Below are 23,813 nucleotides of genomic sequence, written 5' to 3'. Positions count from 1 at the left end.
GATCCTAAATATATATGCACCCAATACAGGATCACCCAGAAACATAAAGCAAGTTCTTAATAACCTACAAAGAGACAGACTCCCACTCAATAATAGTGGTAGACTTTAACACTCCACTGTCAGTGTTAGACAGATCAATGAGACAGAAAATTAACAAGGATATCCAGGACTTGAACTCATATCTGGACCAAGCAAACCTAATATACATTTGCAGAAGTCTCCACCCAAAATCCACAGAATATACTTTCTTCTCAGCACCACATCACACCCACTCTAAAATTAACCACATAATTGGAAGTAAATCACTCCTCAGCAAATGCAAAAGAATGGAAATCATAACAAACAGTCTCTCAGACTACAGTGCAATCAAATTTGAGCTCAGTATTAAGAAACTAACTCAGAACTGCACAACTTCATGGAAACTGAACAACTGGTTGTTGAATGTTGACTGGATATGAAGGTAGAAATAAAGATGTTTTTTGAAATCAACGAGAATGAAAACACAAGATACCAGAATCTCTGGGCCACATTTAAAGCAGTGTCTAGAGGGAAATTTATAGCAATAAATGCCAAAATGAGAAGCAAGGAAAGGTCTAAAATTAACACCCTATCAGCACCATTGAAAGAGCTAGAGGAGCAAGATCAAAAAAACTCAAGAGCTAGCAGAAGACAAGAAATAACTAAGATCAGAGCGGAAGGAGATAGAGACACAAAACACCCTTCAAAAACTTAATAAATCCAGGAGATGGTTTTTTGAAAAGGTCAACAAAATAGACTACTAGCCAGATTAATAAAAAAGAAAAGGGAGAAGAATCAAATAGATGAAATAAAAAATGATAAAGGGATATCACCACAGATTCCACAGAAATACAAACTACCATCCGACATTACTACAAACTACTCTATGCACATAAATCAGTAAACCTGGAAGAAATTGATACAATCCTGGACACTTGCCCCATTCCAAGTCTAAACAAGGAAGAAGTTGAAACCCTGAATAAATGAATAAAAAGGGCTGAAGTTGAGGCAGAAATTAATAGCCTACCAACCAAAAAAAGCTCAGGTCCAGATGGTTCACAGCCAAATTCTATCAGTCATACAAAGAGGAGCTGGTACCACTCCTGAAACTATTCCAAACAATCCGAAAAGAGGGAATCCTTCCCAAATCATTTTATGAGATCAACATCATCCTGATACCAAAACTCAGCAGAGACTCAACAAGAAAAGAAAACTTCAGGCCAATATCCATGATGAACATAGATACAAAAATCTTCAATAAAATACTGGCAAACTGATTGCAACAGCACATCAGAAAACTTATCCATTTTGATCAAGTAGGCTTCATCCCAGGGATGCAAGGCTGGTTCAACATAGGCAAGTCTATAAATGTAATTCACCACATAGACAGAACCAAAGACAAAAACCACGATTATCTCAAGAGATGCAAAGAACTTTGATAAAATTCAACAGCACTTTATGCTAAAAACTCTCAATAAACTAGGTATTGACCGAATGTAGTTCATAATAATAAAAGCTATTTACAACAAACCCACAGCCAATATCATACTGAATGTGCAAAAACTGGAAGCATTCCCTTTGAAATCTGGCACTAGACAAGGATGCCCTCTCTCACCACTACTATTGAATATAGTATTGGAAGTTCTAGCCAGAGCAATCAGGCACGAAAAAGAAATAAAGGTATTCAATTAGGAAAGGAGGAAATCAAACTATTTCTACTTGCAGATGACATGATTATATATTTAGAAGACCCTATTGTCTCAGCCCAAAATCTCCTGAAACTGATGAGCAACTTCAGCAAAGTCTCAGGATACAAAATCAACGTGCAGAAATCATAAACATTCCTATACACCAATAACAGACTTAAAGGACTATTCTTTGAAAGCCCAAGGTCTCCTAATTCAGATTTTTATGAATGTTGCCTGATCTGGGACTCACCCTTCAGGGCAATGAACTCCTCTTTGGCCCATGACAGGTCCAGAAATGCTGTTCAAGCTACAAGTCCTGAAATCAGAGACCCCTGGGATCTCACTTGATGCTCTGCCCTCTGCGGTACTGTTGGTACCCAAGTGTAGTACAAAGCCCCTTTACTTTTCCTCTGCTTTTTTCAAGCATAAGGTGTTTTGCCCTACGGCAACCACAGCTGATAATGTGCTGAGTCTCACTTGAAGCCAGCAAGTCTCAGATGTTCAGTAAGTCTCTTGATGCAGTACATGGGTATCCATGTAGTACCTGGTTATTCAGGACCCAGAGCTCTTCAGTTAGCAGGTGATAAAATGCCACCCTCAGTTCACTGTTTCTAGACCTAGTTAAGCACTAGAACTCTCCTAAGAGTTGGAGTTCTTGTGGCCTAGACTTCCTTTCAAGTTTACTTAGAGATTGAGACCACTTTGGCCCTGGGAGGCAAGGATGGTGGGCACTCAAGTTTGGACTGCTGGGGTCTGCTATTCCTCACTAGCTAGAGCTGGTTTGAATGCTCCTTCTGTGGGTGGGCATCAGCTGAGTTTCATCTGGCCTCCCTTTCAGTAACAGGATGGCACTGAATTTGGTGCCACACAGTTGCTGTGTTCTCCCTCCCCCAGTGCCCAGAGAGGCTCTCCGTGTAGCAGCTGCCAGAGGTGGGGGTGTTGGCATCAGCAATTCAGGACTGTTCCATCTCTTCAGTGTCTCTTTCAGTGATATTAAATTAAAACCAGGTAATGTGAGTGCTCACCCAATTTTCAGATCTACTAAGATGATTTTTTTGTTTAGATAGTTGTTAACTTAGTGTCTTTGTTGTGGGTACAACTGGTAGAGCTTTCTATTTTGCGATTTTTCTCTGTCTCTTCCCATTTTTATTATTGTAAGCAAGTCTCTCCAAAGAGGGATTTCTTAGTCAAAATATAGGGCTATTTTAAATTTTAATGTACATATCAGAATATTTCCATAGGAGGCTTTGCAAATTTGAAATTTCCTGTCAATGAGAGAAACAATTTTCTTTAATTCTTTCAACCTGGATATTATTGTTTATTTATTTAATTTTGAAGAATCTAATAAGTCAAACTGTATTAATCTCATTGTCAATTACCATGCCCTAACTTCTAAAGAAGTTGAACATTTAAAATTTTTTGAAAATAAACATTCTTTTTTTAGCTGTCATTCTAAAATACTGATTATTTTAGTAACTCAATTAAAGTGTTTTATGAGGTTGAAGTAATAAACAGCTACTTCTCCAGTTAATAAAACATTAAAACCAATATTTTTAAAATGTTAAATTTGAGATTTCCATTACCATATAAATTTGATATTTTTATTGTATTTTTTCACTGTCACTTTTTTCTTCTATTAGTTTGTCACTGCCAGAAGATTTATTGCTGAACAGATCATAGTTCAAAAATAAGATAAAGATTATAAATATATTATTTCTTCAGGAATACAAAAATTTAATTATTTCAGATTTTATTATAATAACTGAAATCCAATATTATACAAGTAAGGATTTTACTTTATTTTCATGTCAGAAGTTTAAAGTGATATAAAATGCAAAATTTCTTTATTATTAAGATTATATGCTTTGGCTATATGACTTTTCTAAGCATTGCCTTTCCACATTGTTTTTTCATTTTCTTTTTCTCTCTTTTGTATTTAGGAACATTACTCATAATCAGAGTATTAACACTATCCTAAATTTATAAGCTATAAAATAATTTACTTACAACTGAAAACCTCTTTCTTCTCAGGTATAATGCTTACTAGGAATTCAAATTTTAAAAAGAAAATTCAAACTTTCGTGTCTATTACATTTTGATAACTGACATAGTATGTCTGTGTCCCCACCCAAATACCATCTTAAACTGTAATTTCCATAAACCCCACATTTCCTGGAAGGGACTGGATGGGAGGTAATTGAATTATGGGGGCAGTTATCTCCATACTCTTGAGATAGTGAGTGATTTCTCTCGAGATCTGATGGTTTTATGAAGGGCTTTATTTTTCCTTTTTTCTCATTCTTCTTCCTGCTGCCATGTTAAGAAGGATATGCTGCTTCCCCTTCTGCCATGATTATGTTTCCTGAGGCTTCCCCAGCCCTGGGGAACTGTTAGTCAATTAAACAATTTTGTTTATATATAAATTACCCAGCCTTGGGTATATTCTTATAGTAACATTAGAATGTACTAATAAAGTAATGAATAGCAACTTTCTCAAAATTAAAGATTAGGCAAATCTTAAAAACATATATGAACTTCATTAATGGAACAGAGGTGGCAGATTTTGAGGTTATAATTTGTGGAAATTCTAACGTAGTTTTTAAAAACCTTGAGTAAATAGTTAGAAACTTATTTTTAACATAATTATCACTTTTCTCTAGTCTACCATTATCAGTACAAATTGATTTTCATGATTTTTATGCAACCCTTACTATCTGACTGTAGTGGTCAAATGAATACATGTCTAACTGATATTTGATAGAACATATTACTCTGTGATATATATGGAGAGAGGAGACGGTATCTTTTAGCTCTTGGTCTGATCTCATCCCCTCTTTTCCCTGTGATATGGGTCACTAGAACTCATGACATAAGGGGCCTGTGAGGATTGGGGTGATCATGTTATTATAGAGATTGGTTGGTCCATACTTATTGATCAGTATGGGATTCTCAGTAAGATTACTCCCGACTTTATAAGAATAAATTGGAACATCTGACCTTTCCCAGCAAATAGAAGTTCTAGTTACTCTGGTGGGGGAATACAAACTATGTGATCAGATTTTCAAGGAAATTGCTATGTCCAAAAAGTCAAGGTTTCTAGTCTGATCAGAATATCTGAGCTAGCAAATGCATCTAGGAATAATTCTCTGTTCTAACTGATCAGCATCTCTTAGCCACTCCAGTGAGTAGGATAGTCAGCCCATGTGGTAACTCTAGCAGAACCAGATTATAGCTTAGAAAAAAATGGAAAAAAATAAAAAATAAAGTGAATGAACATCTACAGCAACATCAATCCAGCAGATGATACAATTGTCACTCTACTCTAGGAAAACAAACCATGACTCACAGGAATTTATTGTCTCACTTTAGAAATGTGTGGCCACAACTAAGCATAAATAGTAAAGGGAGAATTATGAAAACATGACCTTATATTTATGTAGTCCAATATGTTACTATGTTTACTGTGTTAGAAACTTACATATATTCACACACACACACATTAGCAAAGACAGAAAAAGAAGAGTAGCCTTAAATTCTACTTTCAGCTCCCCAACCAATTCGTAGTACTACATTGAGCTGGTGCTTTGTATGTTTTGTGTTTCTGTGCCATGTCAATTAAACTTTACCAGATACTGCTTTTGAAGAACATACTAACTTAAAATATAATGTTTATAATCCAAACTTCAAGATTTCTGTTTGCAAATCAGAAAAGCTAGATCTGTGTGAAAATCTACATGGGTAATAATTAAGACCTGAGGTCAATTTGGAATGAAAAAATAAAATGAAACATTCTAAGTTCAATCTAAACCAATCAGAAGATATTTATGAAAGATTTTGGCTCTGATGATGTTTCTCCAAACGAATTTTGATGCTGTTTTCCATAAAGAAAAATGCATTCATAGTTGGGAATACAATGAAGTTCATTAGGGAAATAAGTCTGCATTATATTGGTGCAACTGAATAGGAAAAATTTCTAACTGTGAGTAGCTATTCACAAAAACAAAACAACTAAATTTACCAACTTGCAGAGGAAAATATTATCTATCCAGAAGTGGCAATAAGGTTTTTCTAATCTAGCCACATGCTTGCCTGATTGTGAAGCTCATAGCTTTAGTATGTATGTGTGCCTCTACATGTATAGGTGTTCATGGGAAAAAAAACACACACAAAAGTACAAAGAACCAAGATCTAGCTATCATTGAAGTTTCAGCAATGTAGAAAAATTGGAAAAATTATTTGAAAATTCATGAAGAATTATCTATGCTTCTCTATGTTTACGAATATAACTACAATTAATTAAACACATAATTTAAAGCTTGAAGATAAATTATAATGACAGAATTATAGCTCTGAATAAAAATAAGGTATAATAACCAGGAATAATGCAAATATAGGCCATATTAGTACAATTTAAATGTCAGAACATGAGCACACAGATGATAAATACTTTACAGTTTGTAGTTATAAACTCAAAATGTGGCTCTGAGTGTTTTAAAGCTAGAAGAAAACAGATATTATTGCCCCAGATTGGGTTTTTGTTACTGATGAAGGTAACTTCCTAGAGAAAAAGAAACTGTCACTACGAAATACAGATAAATTCATGCAGGTATTCCCATTATGCTTGAAGGCTCCCAGGTTTATGTTAAAACCAGGTGAAAACTTTGGAAATATTCTTGTAGCAATGAAAGAGGACGTTTTCCAGATTACTGTAGAATATATATATATCCTCAATAAACCAGTCAAGGTCAAGTCAGTCAAAGATAGCAAGGCCCATGGCCCCATCCAGAAAGAAATATGGTTTAGTCAAGGAGTCTTCATGCCTGAAATAGATGGCATTAGCCATGAAGCTCTCATCATCTAATACAGCACTGGTTGAGCTGAAAAAATCAGAAATGTATTTGATTTAGCAACAAGCCATGGTGTCTGAATTTAAAAGTAAATGCAAATCCATGCTTATTATTGCTGAGCCACTTTCTCTTTTTGCCCCTTGATTCTTTCTTCCAGTCTAGTGTGGCTTCAGCTGCTACAAGAAAAAACAGGACCGGAGTTGCAGCTGAGATCTCTAGTTCTCCAAAGGAAATCCAGAAGTGGTACATCCTCATCTGTGTGTACTGAAGAACTTGGGGAGGGATCCAAACATTTATGGTTCTATTGAATAAAGGCACCCACATCGCTGTCATACCCTCTCTTATCGAGCAGGAAGTAATCAAATTTAAGTGATTGATTTGGGCTAATGTTTGAAGCATGGAAAAGAAGCAAAAGTTACCTCATAGGTGAGGCCCTTTGCTGTGAGGGTTCTTGAGTTCCAAGAGGACCCACCTGATTGGGAAGAGGTGCATATAGAGAAGAGCTAGTAGGACACATTAATCACTCTCAGAACACCTCCTTGCTAGGCTATCCAAGGGAGAGGATACAGTCATGGGTTCTTAGTTTTTGTTTCTGGTTGGGCCAGTAAAGCCCCTTCATCATCCCTCTTTTTCATCTGTCACTAGAAACAAAAAATAAAATGATGGCTTTAGGTTGCTAAAATTCTAAAATGAAACAAAACAGAACAACAACACAAACAAAATAAGACAGGTTGGACAAGCTTGTATACCCTCTCCAATGGTCCAACAGAAGCAATGTAACACCCCATGGGGAGAAATGAAAAACACAGCCTTGATTAAGGACTTAAAGGCAGCAGTAGTAAGAGACAAAATATTTCAATACAACAGCAATGTGTGCTAGTGAAAAAGGCTCACGTGATCTGAAGTCTTACAGTAGATTTTTGCCACATGTATGTAGTCGTTGCTCCTATGGCCCTGACTATTTCAGACACTGTGACTGACACTGAATCCATTACTTAGGCTGATGGCACTGAGTATGCTGTCTTAGGCCTTGCTGACATAGCTAACAACCTTTTTTATATCCTACTTGCATCTGATGACCAAGACTAATTAGCATTCATGTGGCAAGTCCTCCAATATAAGTTTGCAATACTTTCTTATTGCCAGAAGACAGATCATAATTTAATGTGAGAGCCTTTACTCTCTGAGATCTAAAGCTATTGTTATATAGATGATGTCATGTTGGCTACAGGTCAGAAGTCTTAGACTTAATAGATCTGAATGCAGTGTTATTATCCTATGGAAATTGTCTTCAAAAGCCCTCTTGCTAAGAAAAGTTGTTTGGACTATGGGGATATTCAAAGTGCTCAATCTCTTCTGTAGTCTAGAAAAATCTTTCATCTCTTTGAACCATGACTCTTATCTCTTTAAACCTTTGAATCTTGACTCTTATCTCTGATTTCTTTGCATATTGGAAATGTGCCTCACTTTATCATTACACTTGTAGCTATATATTATATAGACTACAGATTATCATATTCAGGGTCCCAAATGAACAGTAAGGGTTAGAAGATGTTTAGCAAGTTGTAGCATGCTCTCTGCATCCAAGGCAAATAATCTAATGAACTTTTGAACTATAAAGTTTCTATGACTGATGATTTTTTTGTTTATCTGAGACACCAGCAAAGGGATGCACAGGTTAATGTTTTGGATTCATCATCTCCTTGGCATAGAGATATGTCCATTTTAAAAAAACAGTTATTTGTTTGCCACTAAGGTGGCAGGGTGGGGGGAGGGGGGCATTTTTGTCAAAACTGAATGTCTCTATACCATGGAAAGCTTGTTACTCTTCAGTCAAATTTTGCATTTTGAGGTGAGTAAACTTGGATGCAGTGACTTATAAGATTGGAAAGGCCTAATAAGCATTGATTGTCAAAGGGAAATAACATTAAAAAATATACCCTTGGTAGTATGTCAACTTAATCTAAAAGAGATTCAGTTATTCTTTTTGGGGAAATATTATCCTCCTAGTTTGTCACCGAAATCAGAACTTCTGGCTCTAAGTGGACTTTCATTTGTGGGTTTATGGAAGTTCAATCAATAGAACACATCCCTCAGATTACCTGGAGATCCCTACAAAACATGGCTACCTTTGTTTCCTTAGGAGAGTTTCCTGTAGGGATAATTGACTTATTCTTTATATGTCACCAGTGGGCAGTTATTCCCATTGTTGGACTCATCCAATTGCAGAAGTTAATACAACATTGGTTCCAGAATCTACATGAAGTGATGAATGACACTGCTTTATCCCTGGAAGGCATTTAGATGGATTGCAGCTCACTAGCCAGCATGGTCATAAATAATAGAACTGATCCAGTTTTCCTACTTGTATGCCAATATATAACCTGTGAGATTGTTAATCCATAGTGCTCTGCCTTGACTAAAGCCTTGGGTTGAGTAGAAAGGCTTGACAGGAACTTAAGTGAAAAGCCATTTGGTTTTTTAAGGTAGACCCTTAAATTTTATGGAATTGTTTACCTGGCTGTCTCCAGAACCCTGGTAGACACAGTTGAGCCCAATATTGAAGGTTAGCCTCAAGTGCTGTTTGGAGTCTTGTTCACTGTAGTTTTAACTAAATATTGAGTGAGCCAAATTGAATGAATTTAGTACCAGCCTTGTCAATCAAATTAATCAGTGTGAGCTACTGAATGATATAATTATGAAAAATTTTGCCAAAAATCAAGACAGTGTAGAAATAAGGATCAGACATTATTGGGAGAAAATTCTCCATGCTAATATGCTAATTTCAACAATTGCTATGCATATTAAAGCCTTTTATCTTTGACCCAAGAGTTTCATGTCTTCTGCTAGTATCTGTTAAACTTGCTAACCCCTTGTGTGTAAGTACCATAAAATCTCAGACTATTCACAGCACTTTACATATAGGTGGTGGGATGGTAAATTTACTTATCTGTATATATATAAAACTATATATAACTTTAATCATTTCCAAATCAAGTTTTACTTTTTTTTCAATTTTTATTTTAGGTTCAGGGAGTATATGTGTAACATGGATACATGGTGTGTCACTAAACTTTTGGGTATGAATAATCCCATCACCTAGGAACCCATAGTACCCAATAGATAGCTTTTCAACTCCTGTCTCTCTCCATCCTCTCCCTGCTTGTAGTCCCCAGTGTCTGCTCTTCCCATTTTTATGTCCATGTGTACTCAATATTTAGCTCCCACTTACAAGTCAGAAAATGTGGTATTTGGTTTTCTGTTTCTGCATTCATTAACTTAGGATAACAGCCTCCAGATACATCCATATTGCTGCAAAGGACACAATTTTGTTCTTTTTTATGGTTATGTAGTATTACATAGTGTACATATACCACAGTTTTTTAATCTAGGTCATCACTAATGGGCATCTAGGTTGATTCCGTAAATGTAAGGTTGAATAAACATACAAATTCAGTAAAAATAATACCATATATTAATAAAGAGAAACAGCCAATGATCACACCAATAATGTGTGAACATATGATAATATTTAATATTGTTCATAATAAAAAATTATCAAGTTAAGACTGAAAAAGAACCTTCTTTATCTAATTAAAGTAATTTATCTCAACCAAGGGCAAATTGTAATTTATTTCTCCAATTTGTATAATCTATATATAAAACTTTGAAATCAAGATTATAATGCTAGACTAAATGTCTAGTCTTTAACTTTTGCTTAGGTGGTAAGCAAACAAAATAACTAATAAATTATTTAATAAATAAGTGCATAGATAAAGGACCTTTGAATTAAATTATTTACATAAATGATTATATAGCTCCATATTTTTAATAGGAGATTATATTTGTGTTAGGATAAAATATAGTAGAATATATTTTAAACCTTCAAAAGGAAAAAATTTCTTAACTTAAACCCTTAACCTTTAAAAATAGGTTACAATAGGCTACACATAAATGAATAATTTTACTTTATCTAAAACAAAAATAAATTAAGAAAACAAGGTGTATCCTAAGACAATATAGTAGAAACATATAAAACTAACAGAAAATTAGTGTCTAGAATATAAAAAGAATATCTAAAAGTCATAAATAATAAATATTTAAGGTAAAAAATGGATGGGAACTAAGTAAACATATGAAAATGCAGTTGACCCAGAGTAAACAAAAATGAACAATAAACTTATTAAAGATGCTTAACTTCACTAATATAGGGAAATGAAATCTAAAGACAATTACTTATTACTTCAGAATTGTGAAAATTTAAAAACTATGAGCATGACAATGATTCTGTTGGAGTACAAAACTGGGACCATAACTTTAGGGAAAAAAAGTTGCACAATCTAGAAAATATACAGACTCAGTCATTGCTCTTTCATTATCAAAAAATTATAGGAACATGTGTACCTACAAACAATCCAGCATAAATATGTATACTCAAAGTAACTTTATTTGTATCAAAAAACAGGTTGTAGGGGAGGAGACAAATGCGTACTAACAGAAGAGATGGATGGAATAATATACAGTGGTAAAACTGAATAAATGAATGAAAGCCATAGGCATCACTGTGGATAAATCTCAGAAAAATAATAACTGTGTTAATATTTGAGTTTCAGAAGCATATTCACAATTCGATACATTTGAGTGTACTTTTAAATGCAAAATAGTACCTTATTATTTAAAAATAGATTGGTACATGGTAAAACTCAGTACAGGTCTATCCTTGAAACTTTGACTAAGTTCCCTGGAAATTCCTGAATTTAAATTTATAAATGCAGTAGAAAGGAAGGAGGATAAAATAAGAGAAGGCTCATACATTCTTTAAGTCTAGTAATATTTTGCTTCTCAAAGGCAGTGGAAAGACACAGGTGTTTGTTGTGCCATTCATTACATGTTTTTCAATAAATAGCAAAGACTGAGGATTGGTTAAGTGAGGTTAAAAGATACACTAGCATTAAAGTTGGTTTCTTATTGAAGGATTGCAAGGAATTTAAATGGAAATAACTTTCTCAATACGTGATTTACTGCTATCTAATGCTGTTGCCATGTAGCAGCTAAAATTACCTTGAGAATTGTAACTCATTCAACAGCCCATATTTTGGGAAACAGTGAAATGAATACAAGACTCAGAAGACCGAGGTCTTCTGCTCAATTGTGCCATTTACTAGATGTGTGATTTTGAGTCAACTCCCTTCAGTGCTCTGTCTCACTTTTTCCATCTATAAAATAAAACCTTAAAGGCACTCAATACCCTGCAATAATAGAACCTTATGATACTATATTTAGTCATTTTCAACTTTCAGAAATTATTCTTTCAGAGAGTTTTTTTAATAGAGAAAAATGTACAGAGAGAGAGAGAGAGAGGACATGAGGCCTGTGTTCTCAACTCTCTGTCCTATTTCATGTGATTTACTGTGCTCCTCTTGTTCGGAATATGAGACAAAGAAGAGAGAAAAAAAATGAAATCTGATAAAGAAAAGCCGGAAAGAGCAATGAACGGGAGCCCAACCAGGCAGGGATGGGCAACATGATGATATGTGTGAGTACAAGTTCTGCAATCAACTGGGTCTGCATCCTGGATCTCTAGACACATCCTGATGTGGCCTTATGCAAGCTACTTAATTCTCAAAGCATCATGTTTCTCTCAACTGAAATTCAAATACTCAGTATATAAGATTGTTGTATGGATGAACTGAAACATTATAAAGTAAGCTTAGTTGAAGAAGAAACATTTGGTTCCTCTAGGAAGAATATATACTGGGATGCTCTAAATGATGGATTTTGACCTCTTTTGCACTGTCAGCCCCAGTAATTTGATTGTTCCACCTTATTTTTTGTCAGCATAAGGCTTAGAGTATTGAAGAAGCCATTGTTTTTTAATGTTATTGTTTTTATTAACAGAGAAATACAGGAATTATAAAAACTAATAAACTGAGCAGAAAAAATAAAGCTTGAAATATGGTTAGTTCTGAAGGGAAAAATAAGTGTTGAAAGAAACAAAATTGGCTTTTAAATGTATATTAAAATAGGAAGACAATAGCAAAAAATGTAGAGGAGGTATATTGGCATGGTGCTTAAGACTAATGCTGTAGTTATTAAATAATATAACACAATGGGGCAATTTAACTCATAGTGTATATTAATTATTTTTGTGAATGATAGAAATTGTTACACTGTAAATTGCAGAATTAATACAAAAAAGAAAGGACTGATATTGAAAGAGAGTATATTCCACTTATTTTATATATGCTATGTTGCTGGAAGAAATTAAAAATGATCAACTACAAAATAAAACACTACCCAAATTATATGTTTCTTTTGATATTTAAATGAGGTAATACTTAAAAAGTTTTAGAAGAGTTTTAACATTTGAATTAGTTGCAATAATAAAAAGGTAATCTAGACATTTTTGATGAGTCTTAGAATCATAAGTGATTTATTTGTAAAAATTAGGGTAACTATAGCATCCACTCCATGAGGTTTAAGTAAACGTGAATGATATATGTTAAGTGTCTGGAAGAGCACAAACACAGTAAGGACTCATTAAGTATTATTTACTGGCACTTTTGTGTTTTATGAGTCAATATCTACAATTTCTAAGGAATCATGGGAAACAAGTGAGATATTTTATGTCATGATGTAAGTTAACATTGTTATTTTTAAGAAAAAAAGATAAATATCTTAAATTTATGCCAATAAATCTGGTACTAATATCAAGGCCAAGTTATAGAAAGTTTATATAAATAATGATTTGTGGGCTTTTTACATAATTGATATTTTTAAAGTTATATAATTATTTATTTTCATCCATCTGGGTTTTCATTAGCCTTCAGAAGGTATAACACAATTATTTTTCTGAATGCAGATTAGTGGTTAAAGTTCAGTCTCTGAAGTCAGACTATGCAAGTTCAGGTCCTTGCTCTATTGTTTTGTAAAAACATTATCCTAGATAAGCAATGGAACTGTTAGTTCCTCAGTTTCATTATTTGTAATGTGAAAATAATAAAAGCACCTAGTACATTTTTTGGTGAGATTAGAACAGTGCCTGGCATATAAGTATTCAATAGGTATTAGCTTTTACTATTATTTTCCAGAATTATTATAACATTTTCTACCAGGTTCTTCTAGATTTCTGTGGATGGACTGAGTGTGACACTTACGTTTTTATATTAGTGTCCTTAATCCTAGACTTCTATTTTCAATTATTTACACAACATTTTGAGGCAGATTTCTTATTTTCCTTCAAATATTTGCTGCAGTCCATATTTCATCTTTATTTTTTACACATATTTGTGTCTTCCAAAACTTAGTTTTAGACAGAGATGAGAAGAGAAGATGACTGGGCAGTGTTGGCGTTGAAGACGAATTTCATTTCTTTTTTTTCAATTCCCCCTTGAATATAAAATTACATAAAGAATTAATTGTTCCATTAAAATCACAGAATTTCAGTGTCCTAAATACCATTCAGTAACCTGTCCTTACGAAATGCAAATATGGGTTTAAATGGCTTAAATTTGATGATGTTTTTACCTCACTACACTGCTGGATAAAAAATCACCTTTGAATTAAGGAGCAATAGCCCAGCCTCAGGTTGTTGAGGTTGTTGCTAAAAGTAGCTTCCAATATGAATGATGACAATGTAAATTATTCTATAATCTGGATTATTTGAACACTAGGAAAATTACATTAGGACAGCAATTGTTAATTGGGACTATTTCAGGAAAAGTAGGAGGTATGTAAAGCCTATCATGTATTAAAAAGTAAAACCAATAACTAGTAGATTATGATTAATTGTTTAAGAAGCCCAGAGGTAGATTCAGCTTTCACTTTTATTTATAAAATTATGATAACTTCCCAAATAGAATACTTTTATATCTTCCCCAATTTTACATTTACCTACTGGCAGCCTGCTGGGTATCTAAATCAAGAACCTTCTCTCAGAAGCAAATCAAAATTGCTACGTGTGAATTTTTAATTTTCCAGTTCCAAAGCTTAGAAGAACCAATAAGCATGCAATCAATTTTAATTTAAATTGAAACCCACAGCTGTATTTACTGTAGATGGTCTTTCAGGAAATTTAATCTAATACAATTTCTTCACTTATCTAATCATATTGAAAGGATGTTTGGGCCAACCTGTTACAAAGAGAATATGTAATGAAATAGGAAGAGATGATGTTATGTTTTATGATGTTTCATATTGTTCTCTTATTCTTTAGTTGTGAGAAGTGGTGAGTCATTTAGATTAAACATGTCAGAGTATGTAATGATTGCTGACAATACTATGAGAAACAAAACTGAAATTGTGGCTATGAATGGAGCCACAGAAAATTCAGGACAGGACTGTTACATAGGCCCACACAGGTAGTGCATTGCTCAATTCTTAGAGGCATTGTCACATAAATTAAAACATGAAGGTGCCTCCTCCCATGGAATTGTATGTGTTTCAGTTACTCTGGATCCAGGTAATTATAAAGTGTTTTGAAAGAAAATAAAAGAACATAGTATCTTATTTTTCTTTTTGATGTATTCATCCCAGAGTCTTCAGAAATAAATTCTTATATTTGGGGATAAAAGGGAATTGATTTCAAAACTTCACAAACTTTGAAACTTTTCTAATGGAATGTTTAGGTAACCAATCTTTGAAAAAATTGTAGAGATTATAGATGACAGATGAATAGGAAGGTGGGTGGATAGATAGACCCAGAATAAAGGATGAGTTTTATTTATTTACAGGATAAAGATACTCAGTGCCCACCAGCAGTAGCCACTTGACATGCAGTATGATTCAAAGGGTTACTCAATGAACTAAATATAAACTTGCAAAGGCATAATTCAATTTCCATTTTTGATTTGCTATGTAACTGTACACAAATCACTTATGTAAATTTAATTGTGTTTTTCACTGGGACTAACCTGTAATACATATAAAATGGTTTTCTAAAAACAGTCATATTCATAAAATGTCTCAAACATTTATTTTGACATTTATGCTATCTGCATGTTTGGATTTTTATATAAAGGCAAAATTGTTTGTAAACATTTAACTTCCTTCTTTAAAAATTAAACTTTTTTAAATTTTAAAAATAGGGTGTCAAATTTTCATTTTCAGTAGGTATGACTCTTTGGCTATATATTGATCTAGATATTAGACTGACTTATACAGGCTTGGTTCAGGAGTGTATACTCCATCTCGGAAACTTATCCAGTCATTTTTCTATATTCCAACTTAACTCTGCCACGAATTTAATATTCTTTCTCCGAGTTCTCTATAACAAAAATGTAAGAAAACCCAGTGTAAGGGAACTAAGGTCCATGGGGTCTGGAGACCAGATCTAGACAAGGCACCAAGGAACAAGAAGGTTTGGGAGAGGAGAGTCAGGAAAGACTGGGATGGACAAGGAATTTATGCTTGTTTTGAAGAGTTTTTCTATAAGCATGTTGCACTGAAGATGTATTTTATCTTGTTTTTAAAAGATTCCTCAGAATGTTTGACTTTCAGCTAGGGCTTGTTTTGGGAAAGTATTTTGAGAACTCTCACATTATTTTCTTCTCCAAGTCCCATTAGAGAACTGGGTTTCTACATGGAGTGGAGTTATAAAGCAAAAACTGGGAATTTCTTTCTTCTAGCAAGTTGTGCGGTGAGAGAAAACAGATCTTATAATTCAGCTCCTATTTAATTGCTTTTGTAGCCACTCCTGAAAAGTGGCTTTGTAGCAGACAAACATCACTTTTTTTCACTATGCTCAATGGTAAAGGAGAGAATGTGAATTGGAAAGGCACACTAAAAAGTTCTGAATGAAAATTACTACATGGATGAAGTTCTAAATCATTAAGGTGAATTTTAAAACCCAGGAAAATACATATTCATACTGTATAAGTCAATTTAAATAAAATTCTAGGAAATGCAATCTAATATATAGTGTCAGAAAGCAGATCTGTGATTTCCTGGAGACGGGGAGAAATATAGAGGTGAAAGGAAGGGATTATATATAGAGAGAATGAAATCTGAGGGCTGATGAGTGTGTTTACTATATTGATTGTTTTGCCAATGGCACAGGCATAAACACACATGAATACTTTACCAGATTGTACACTTTAAGTACATACAGTTTATAGTATGTCAGGTTTACATCAATTATTAAAAATAATAGATAATAAAATATTGAAAGCAATTAAAATAACTAGAATATTAATAGTTACAACCAATTCATTTGTGCATAATTTTTGTGGCATGCAAAACAGTCAAAACCAGAAAAACAAAGATATTCTTTTATTGTCCAAACACGGTTTGCAGTCCTTTCAGTTCATTTTCCAAATGCCTCTAAGATTTTGCTTCTCATATCATGATGAAAATACAGGTTATTTAACACCAAAATAATACTTAAGATAATGTTATGAGTGCAGTAGTTGTAATCATGTTTTAAAAAATTATCTTAGTTATTTTAACGACTGGTTTTAGCCAGTTTGAATTTCTTAAATAAAATAAATAATTGTGGATCTCCTATTATTCTGTGAATTTGCCTTTACTTCTCTAACTTTTTAGCCTCCAACGTGTTCTAATATAGAAAAATTCTATTTTTCTTACTCTTTTAACATGGAGTTTGTTCTGTCTGACTTTCCCTAATGAAATTTGAAAAATACTTACATATTAACTGGATTATCAGGCAACTTTTTTGTAGCTTGAAAAGTAATAATGACTTTCAGTAATAAATAAAACTTCCCTCGGTGTCATTTCAAATTAAATTATTAGTGTCAAGTTTTCCTTCACTGTCGTGCATTTGCTTTCTTTTGTAAGCTTTTTGAAATAATGGTTTAGAGCACTGCAGATAAGTGTTTCTTTATTTCCATCTATGTTATATCAGAAGTAAAGTTTTAAGCCAAATCAGTAACTTAGGCAAATTTATATGATTTGCATTGAAGTATGTGTGGGTGTATTGCTTAAAGTTTTGGACTCATACATTAAGTTTAAAAGTAGCAATAGCTGGTATTGGCCTTCCCATGGTTGCCATTACACCTAAATTATTCAAATATCTCCTAAAAACAATGAGAGGTATTGATTTAGAAACTTAGGTCAAATTAGTTTAAAATTCCTTATTGTTTAGAGCAGTATGGTCCCCTAACCAGCAACTTCAGCAGTACATAAAAAGTTCTTAGAAATGCAATTTCTCAGGTCACGACCTACTGATTTTAAATCCCTGTGTTTTAATCAGCTATCCAGATGATTCTGACTCATGTAGTTTGACAATCACTCTTATAGATGAACATCACTGTCAACAGAACGCTTTCGAAAAAAAAAAAAAAAATGACAGTGGTACCAATCCATGGCAGTGGTTAAAAACTTCAATCTCAAGGAAAACATATACCTACACACATATATGCACAATACCTACACAGATCTTTAATATCACTGAGTAGAAAGTTAGAAACTTTTTATGTCAGTTGCCACAGATAGGGCCAATTAGTTTCCCATTAAAGATTTGAACTGAATCGTTTTTTGCCTTTGACAATTGTTTAGATTAAACGTGAATCGTAATCCCTAGCCAGCAATTCCAACAGCGTAACCTAAAGGTAGATTCCATCTAACTAAGACATCTGAGTAATACGAGGTTTGTTTCAGCTGAAAAACACAAAAAAGAAATGGCTACCATCTCAAATTTTGACAGTTCTGTTTTTCCACAAACCATGGTAAGAATGCAGAACACGGAGGTGAAACAATTGGAACTCATATCAGAATAGATCAGCGTGTTGCAGAGACTGAGAAAATGCTACAAGCTCCCAGCTGGGAAAACTTGTAATTGCAACCAGCCAGAACGTTGATATAGAGATAGCAAAATTACTAACAAGGGAAAATGAAAATTTAGGAGACAAATAGAGGAAGTGTTTTCCTATGTATGACAAGAACCCTAGTAAATATGACAAAGTGCTCGTCAAGAGCAGAATGTTGAACTGGCATGAAGAAAATATAAAATTGATTACTACAATGACAAGCCACATAAAATCCCATAATAACAGAACAGGAACTCATTTCAAATAAAAGTGAAATAAAAACACTCTCCCAAATTAAGGGGGAAAATGTGAACAAACTAAACTTCATGCTTTGGGCAATTCTGTAACCAGAAACTATCGTCAAAAGCAATCAAGACTAATGGTAACATTATCATAACAGAAGAATACATATGGCTCTAGGGATTTCTTCAATATATATATCTATAGCCTCAGTGTGTAACATCAGGAAAGCAGCAATCTAGGAGCTAATACCCCATTACAGTAGAATTTGAAAAAAGCTATCCCATAAATTCATTTCTAAGCCAAGAAGTATCTCTTCCTTGATTCAGGCATACCAAAATGCAGAGAGGCAGAAATATACTTCAGTTATGTATTCAGAATCGCAACACTATACATATTGATATCAATTCGAAAATGTATCATTACAGCTGCTTATTATTAATGAAGTCTTGTGCTAAAGTCAGAGAATTGAAGGGATCAGGAAGATTCTACATCTTATTTGCAATGATTATCCCTGAAAAGTTATTCAGTTGCAACTGAATTGCAAGCACTATATGAGTGATTGTTAAACGTCTCATGAACACAATGACTTATGTTGTCGGTAAACTGCTTGCTCTAATTAATAAAATTCTGTTGGACAAGATTTCTCATGTTAGAAGGCAACTAGGGTACAGTTTATTAGCAGTGGATATACAAAACCCTTAAAAAGTTACCAACAATAGACGTATAGAATACTACTCACCTGTATTAGGTGAGATAGTTCTGGTTGGTGGGTTGGTGTAGGTGCACCTGAGTTTCAGAGTTCCCTATAATCCCCAAATCAACAAATTGGGCAGTAGCCAATTTGGTTTAATAACCAAAACTGTGGGATCTTTGCAGCTCTGTAAAGAGATGCTTCTGTGAATTAAATGGTGCTCTCTGCTCTCTTCCCTTTTACACTGTTTCTCATCCTGGCATTCACCCACATTTCTCTTACACACAGCACTTGTTTTGTTTGTTTTGTTCTGATGAGGCTACTTTGTCCATCTGCCACAAGCAGAAGAAAATAGTCCACTACAATGGATGCTAAGAATAGCTTGTTGGTGGGTACAAACATTTAGTTAGTTAGAGGAATAAGTTCTAGTGTTCAGTAGCACAATAGGGTGACTATAGTTAATGATTATTTATTGTATATTTCCAAATAATAAGAGTGTATTTGAAATGTCCCCAACATAAAAAAATGATACATGTTTGAGGTGATGAATATCCCAGCTACCCAGATTTGATCATTACACACTGCATGCTTGTTTCAGAATATCACATGTACCCCGCAGATATGTATAACTATTGTATATTCATAATAATTAAAAATAAAAAATAGCTTCTGGATATTTAAAAATAAAATTCTAAATATAAGGACATTATCTACAGGGAGTTATTTATTGTTAGAGTACAAAAAATGAGCCTACTATTGCCCATTACATATTATTCTGTACCATTTAACTCTTTTTTTTTACCATGCCCATGTGTTCACTATTTAAATAAATTTTTAAAAGTCACATTTAAGCATTCAAAATTTCTTCTCAACTTCATGAATTCATGTGATCTAAAAATCTCTATGGTATACAAACTTATATAACTTAAACTCTTTTTTTTTTTACAAAAGTCATAAATTAGAAATAAAAAGCAAATCGAAAGTGAAATTCCTTATCAAAATAATTTTGTTAAATGAAAATACACATATATGTACTAAAGCGTTCTGATTCTGCATTATTAAATACATTTTCATTTCCTTCTGCTACTTAACTTTTGGCTCTCCATCTCTACTCTAAAATGAAGATATTTAAATATTTATAGAAGATAATATGGATGCTGCTGACTTTTTCCCCCAATACTCAGTGTCTTTTTATTTCATTGGGACTGTTACTTACTTTTATATGTCACTGTTTTCCCAAGCACATGATGTAAGATATGTATGCAGGGCTAAACTCTGTCTTTCTCCTCTCCACTAATTTCATGCCTCCAGAAGAGCTGTTATTTTATTTATTTAGACAGAGTATCGCTCTTTGCCCAGGCTGGAATGCAGTGGTGTGATCTCAGCTCACTGCATCCCCCCACCTCCCAGGTTCAAGCGATTCTCCTGCTTCAGCCTCCTGAGTAGCTGGGACTACAGGTGCATGTTACCATGCCTGGCTAATTTTTTTTTTTTTTTTTTTTGTATTTTTAGTAGATACGGGGTTTCACCATGTTAGCCAGGATGGTCTCAATCTCCTGACCTCATGATCTGGCAGCCTCAACCTCCCAAAGTGCACACACACACACACACACACACACACACACGTCATGTCAGTGTTTTGGTTTATTCTTTAGTTTCTCTCATGTGTCCTGATACTTTATTGCAATCATCCTCCTTCTTCCATTCATTTTAACTGTTTTGTATATTTTCATCTCCTGGATCCCAAAGGAAGATATTAGGAAGTAATAATGATAGCAAAATCTAGAGACAGGCAGGAGATCTAGTACTAATTTTGTTAAACATGAGCAGTATCCACTTTAAAAATTTAAATATGTGAGTCTCAGTTAACTCATTCATAGAGAAACTTGTGAGAATTAGAGATGTTTCACTCTATATAGAAAAAAGACAGAAATGCATTATCTCAAAATGTCTGTGAAATGTAACAAAAACTGTGGATTAAGTTTGATGATACTTCAATATATGAAATAGGAATACTGCACATAGATATTTTCTGATCATAATGTAACTATGTTATATATTAATATAAAAGAATTTTTTTATTTTTGGGCCTCAATCAGAAGGACTAGCATCATAGGCATGAGCCACTGAAACTTATCTTTTTAATTGGCTTGCTTATGAGAGGAGTATCTTAGTTATAGACTTCTCCCAGTGCAGCTATAGATGTCCCCTAATTTATTAATTCTAATATTTTTGCATTTTCATTATTTTCTGATCGAGTCCCCCCCCCAAAAAAAGGAGAGAGATCCACGATGGCTGATCACTAACAGCTCAGGATTGTAGCTCCCAGTGAAAGCTCAGAGAACGAGAGGACGCCACACTTTCAGATGAATTTTTGTTGCTCACTGACCAGCAGATTTCTAGTGGAGGAGCCCCACGGGTCGCCAGCGTGATTCTTGTGGCCGGCGCAGCGGTTTTGCTGGCACCTTGGTGCGGCAGCTCTTCATGCAGAGTAAATGGGACTGGTTCCCTTACTGACTGGTGTTTGGAGCTCCGGGAAGGCAGAGCCACTTGTTGTGGACTCAAGAAGGAAGCCAGACCAGAGATTCACGGGCAGAAGAGCACCATCAGTCTTATCGCTGCTATTTTGGCCAGCGCAGTGGGTTGCTTGAATTCCAGCATTGGGAATCAATAAATTGGATGTCGACTCAGAAACCTAATTAGAAAGGCGGTAATTGTAAAGATGACAGATGGATAAATTTATAATAATGGGAAAAAACCAGCCTAAGAAGGCCGAGCATACACAAAATCAGAACCCCTCTCCCTCTACAGGGGATTGCAGTTCCTCATCAGCAACAGCCCTGATGGAAAAGAACTGTGTTCCATTATCTGAAGTAGGCTTCAGAAGGTGGATGATAAGAAACTTCTGGGAATTAAAAGAACTTGTTCTAATCCAATGTAAAGAAACTAAGAACTTTGAAAAAAGGTTTGACAAAATGCTAACAAGAATAGACAATATAGAGAGGAATGTAAATGAACTAACAGAGTTGAAAAACACAACACAAAAAATTAGCAAAATATGCACAAGTTTGAATAGCTGAACTGATCAAGCAGAAGAAAGGATATCAGAGTTCGAAGACCAACTTAATGAAATAAAATGAGAAGGCAAGAATAGAGAAAAAAGGATAAAAAGGAATGAGCAAGGTCTCCAAGAAATATGAGACTATGTGAAAAGACCTAATTTACATTTGACACGTGTACCTGAATATGACGAAGAGAATGAATCCAAGCTGAAAAATACTTTTCAGGATATTATTCAGGAAAACTTTCCCAATATAGCAAAGCAGGACAATATTCAACCCCTGCTAATACAGAGAACACCACAAAGATATTCCTCAAGAAGAGCAACCCCAAGGCACATAATCGTCAGATTCACCAGGGTTGAAATGAAGGAGAAAATACTAAGGGCAGCCAGAGAGAAAGGTCAGGTTACCCACAAAGGGAAGCCTATTAGACTTACAGCAGATCTCTCAGCAGAAACCCTACAAGCCAGAAGAGAGTGGGGGCCAATATTCAACATACTTATAGAACAGAACTTTCAGCCTAGAATCTCATATCCTGCCAAACTAAGCTTCACAGTTGAAGGAAAAATAAAATCTTTTATGAACAAGCAAGTACTCTGAGATTTTATTACCACCATGCCTGCTTTACAAGAACTTCTGAAAGCAGCATTATACATAGAAAGGAACAACCAGTATGAGCCTTTCTAAAAATATACCAAAAAGTAAAGAGCATCAACATAAAGAAGAATTTACATTAACGAATGGATAAAATAGCCAGTTAACATCAAATGGCAGTAACCCTAAATTTAAATCGACTAAATCCCCCAGTCAAAAGATACGGCCAAAACCTAACAGTATATCCAAAGATACACAAAGACTCAAAACAAAAGTTTGGAGAAAAATTTACCAACCAAATGGAGAGCAAAAATAAATAAATAAACAAAAAGCAGGAGTTGCAATTCTCACATTTGATAAAATATATTTCAAATCAACAAAGATACAGTGGTAAAAGGATCAATGCAACAATAAGAGATCTTAATACCCAGATACATAAGACCCATAACGAGATTTAGACTCAACAAAACAGAAAATTAATAAGGATATCCAGGACTTTAACTCAGATCTGGAACAAGTAAACTCAATAAATATTTATAGAGTTCTCCATTTTAAATACACAAAATATTGATCGGCCATTAGTAATACCCATTTTTAGAATGAAGCAATATTCCTGTTCTCTCTCCCTCTTTTTCTTCCTCCTTCTTCCTCTCCTTCTCTCCTTTTTTTACTTTTCAACATCCTAGTTCCTCACCGCTACTCAATACATTCCTCTGAACACCTGATTCCTTGTGATTCTCCTGTCCCAGTGAAACCTCCAATCCGTTAAATAAATAAATAAAATAAAACTATAGCTTTTTCTCCAAAATGGACTAATTTCTCCCCCTTAGGAATGCTTGGTAATTGTATAATTTTGTTTAATTCTAAAATATTTATTTCATACATTTCTTTCTGAGTGCTATAAG

At 34.2% G+C, this 23,813-nt stretch overlaps 1 long non-coding RNA gene across 1 annotated transcript in view; it reads right to left on the bottom strand.

Annotated features, from left to right (window-relative positions):
* The window catches only part of LOC118151440 (uncharacterized), a 287,479-nt gene extending 268,015 nt beyond the window's left edge, over positions 1–19,464 (bottom strand). Inside the window, exon 1 of the long non-coding RNA XR_013532564.1 lies at positions 19,301–19,464. This is a non-coding gene — a long non-coding RNA (uncharacterized LOC118151440). The remainder of the gene's footprint in view (positions 1–19,300) is intronic.
* Between the last annotated feature and the right edge of the window lie 4,349 nt (positions 19,465–23,813).

This window comes from Callithrix jacchus, chromosome 2 (genome assembly GCF_049354715.1).
Source record: "Callithrix jacchus isolate 240 chromosome 2, calJac240_pri, whole genome shotgun sequence".
NCBI classification, from domain to species: domain Eukaryota; kingdom Metazoa; phylum Chordata; class Mammalia; order Primates; family Cebidae; genus Callithrix; species Callithrix jacchus.
The sequence above is the reverse complement of the archived record's forward strand: the minus strand, read 5'-3'. Positions and strand labels throughout refer to the sequence as shown.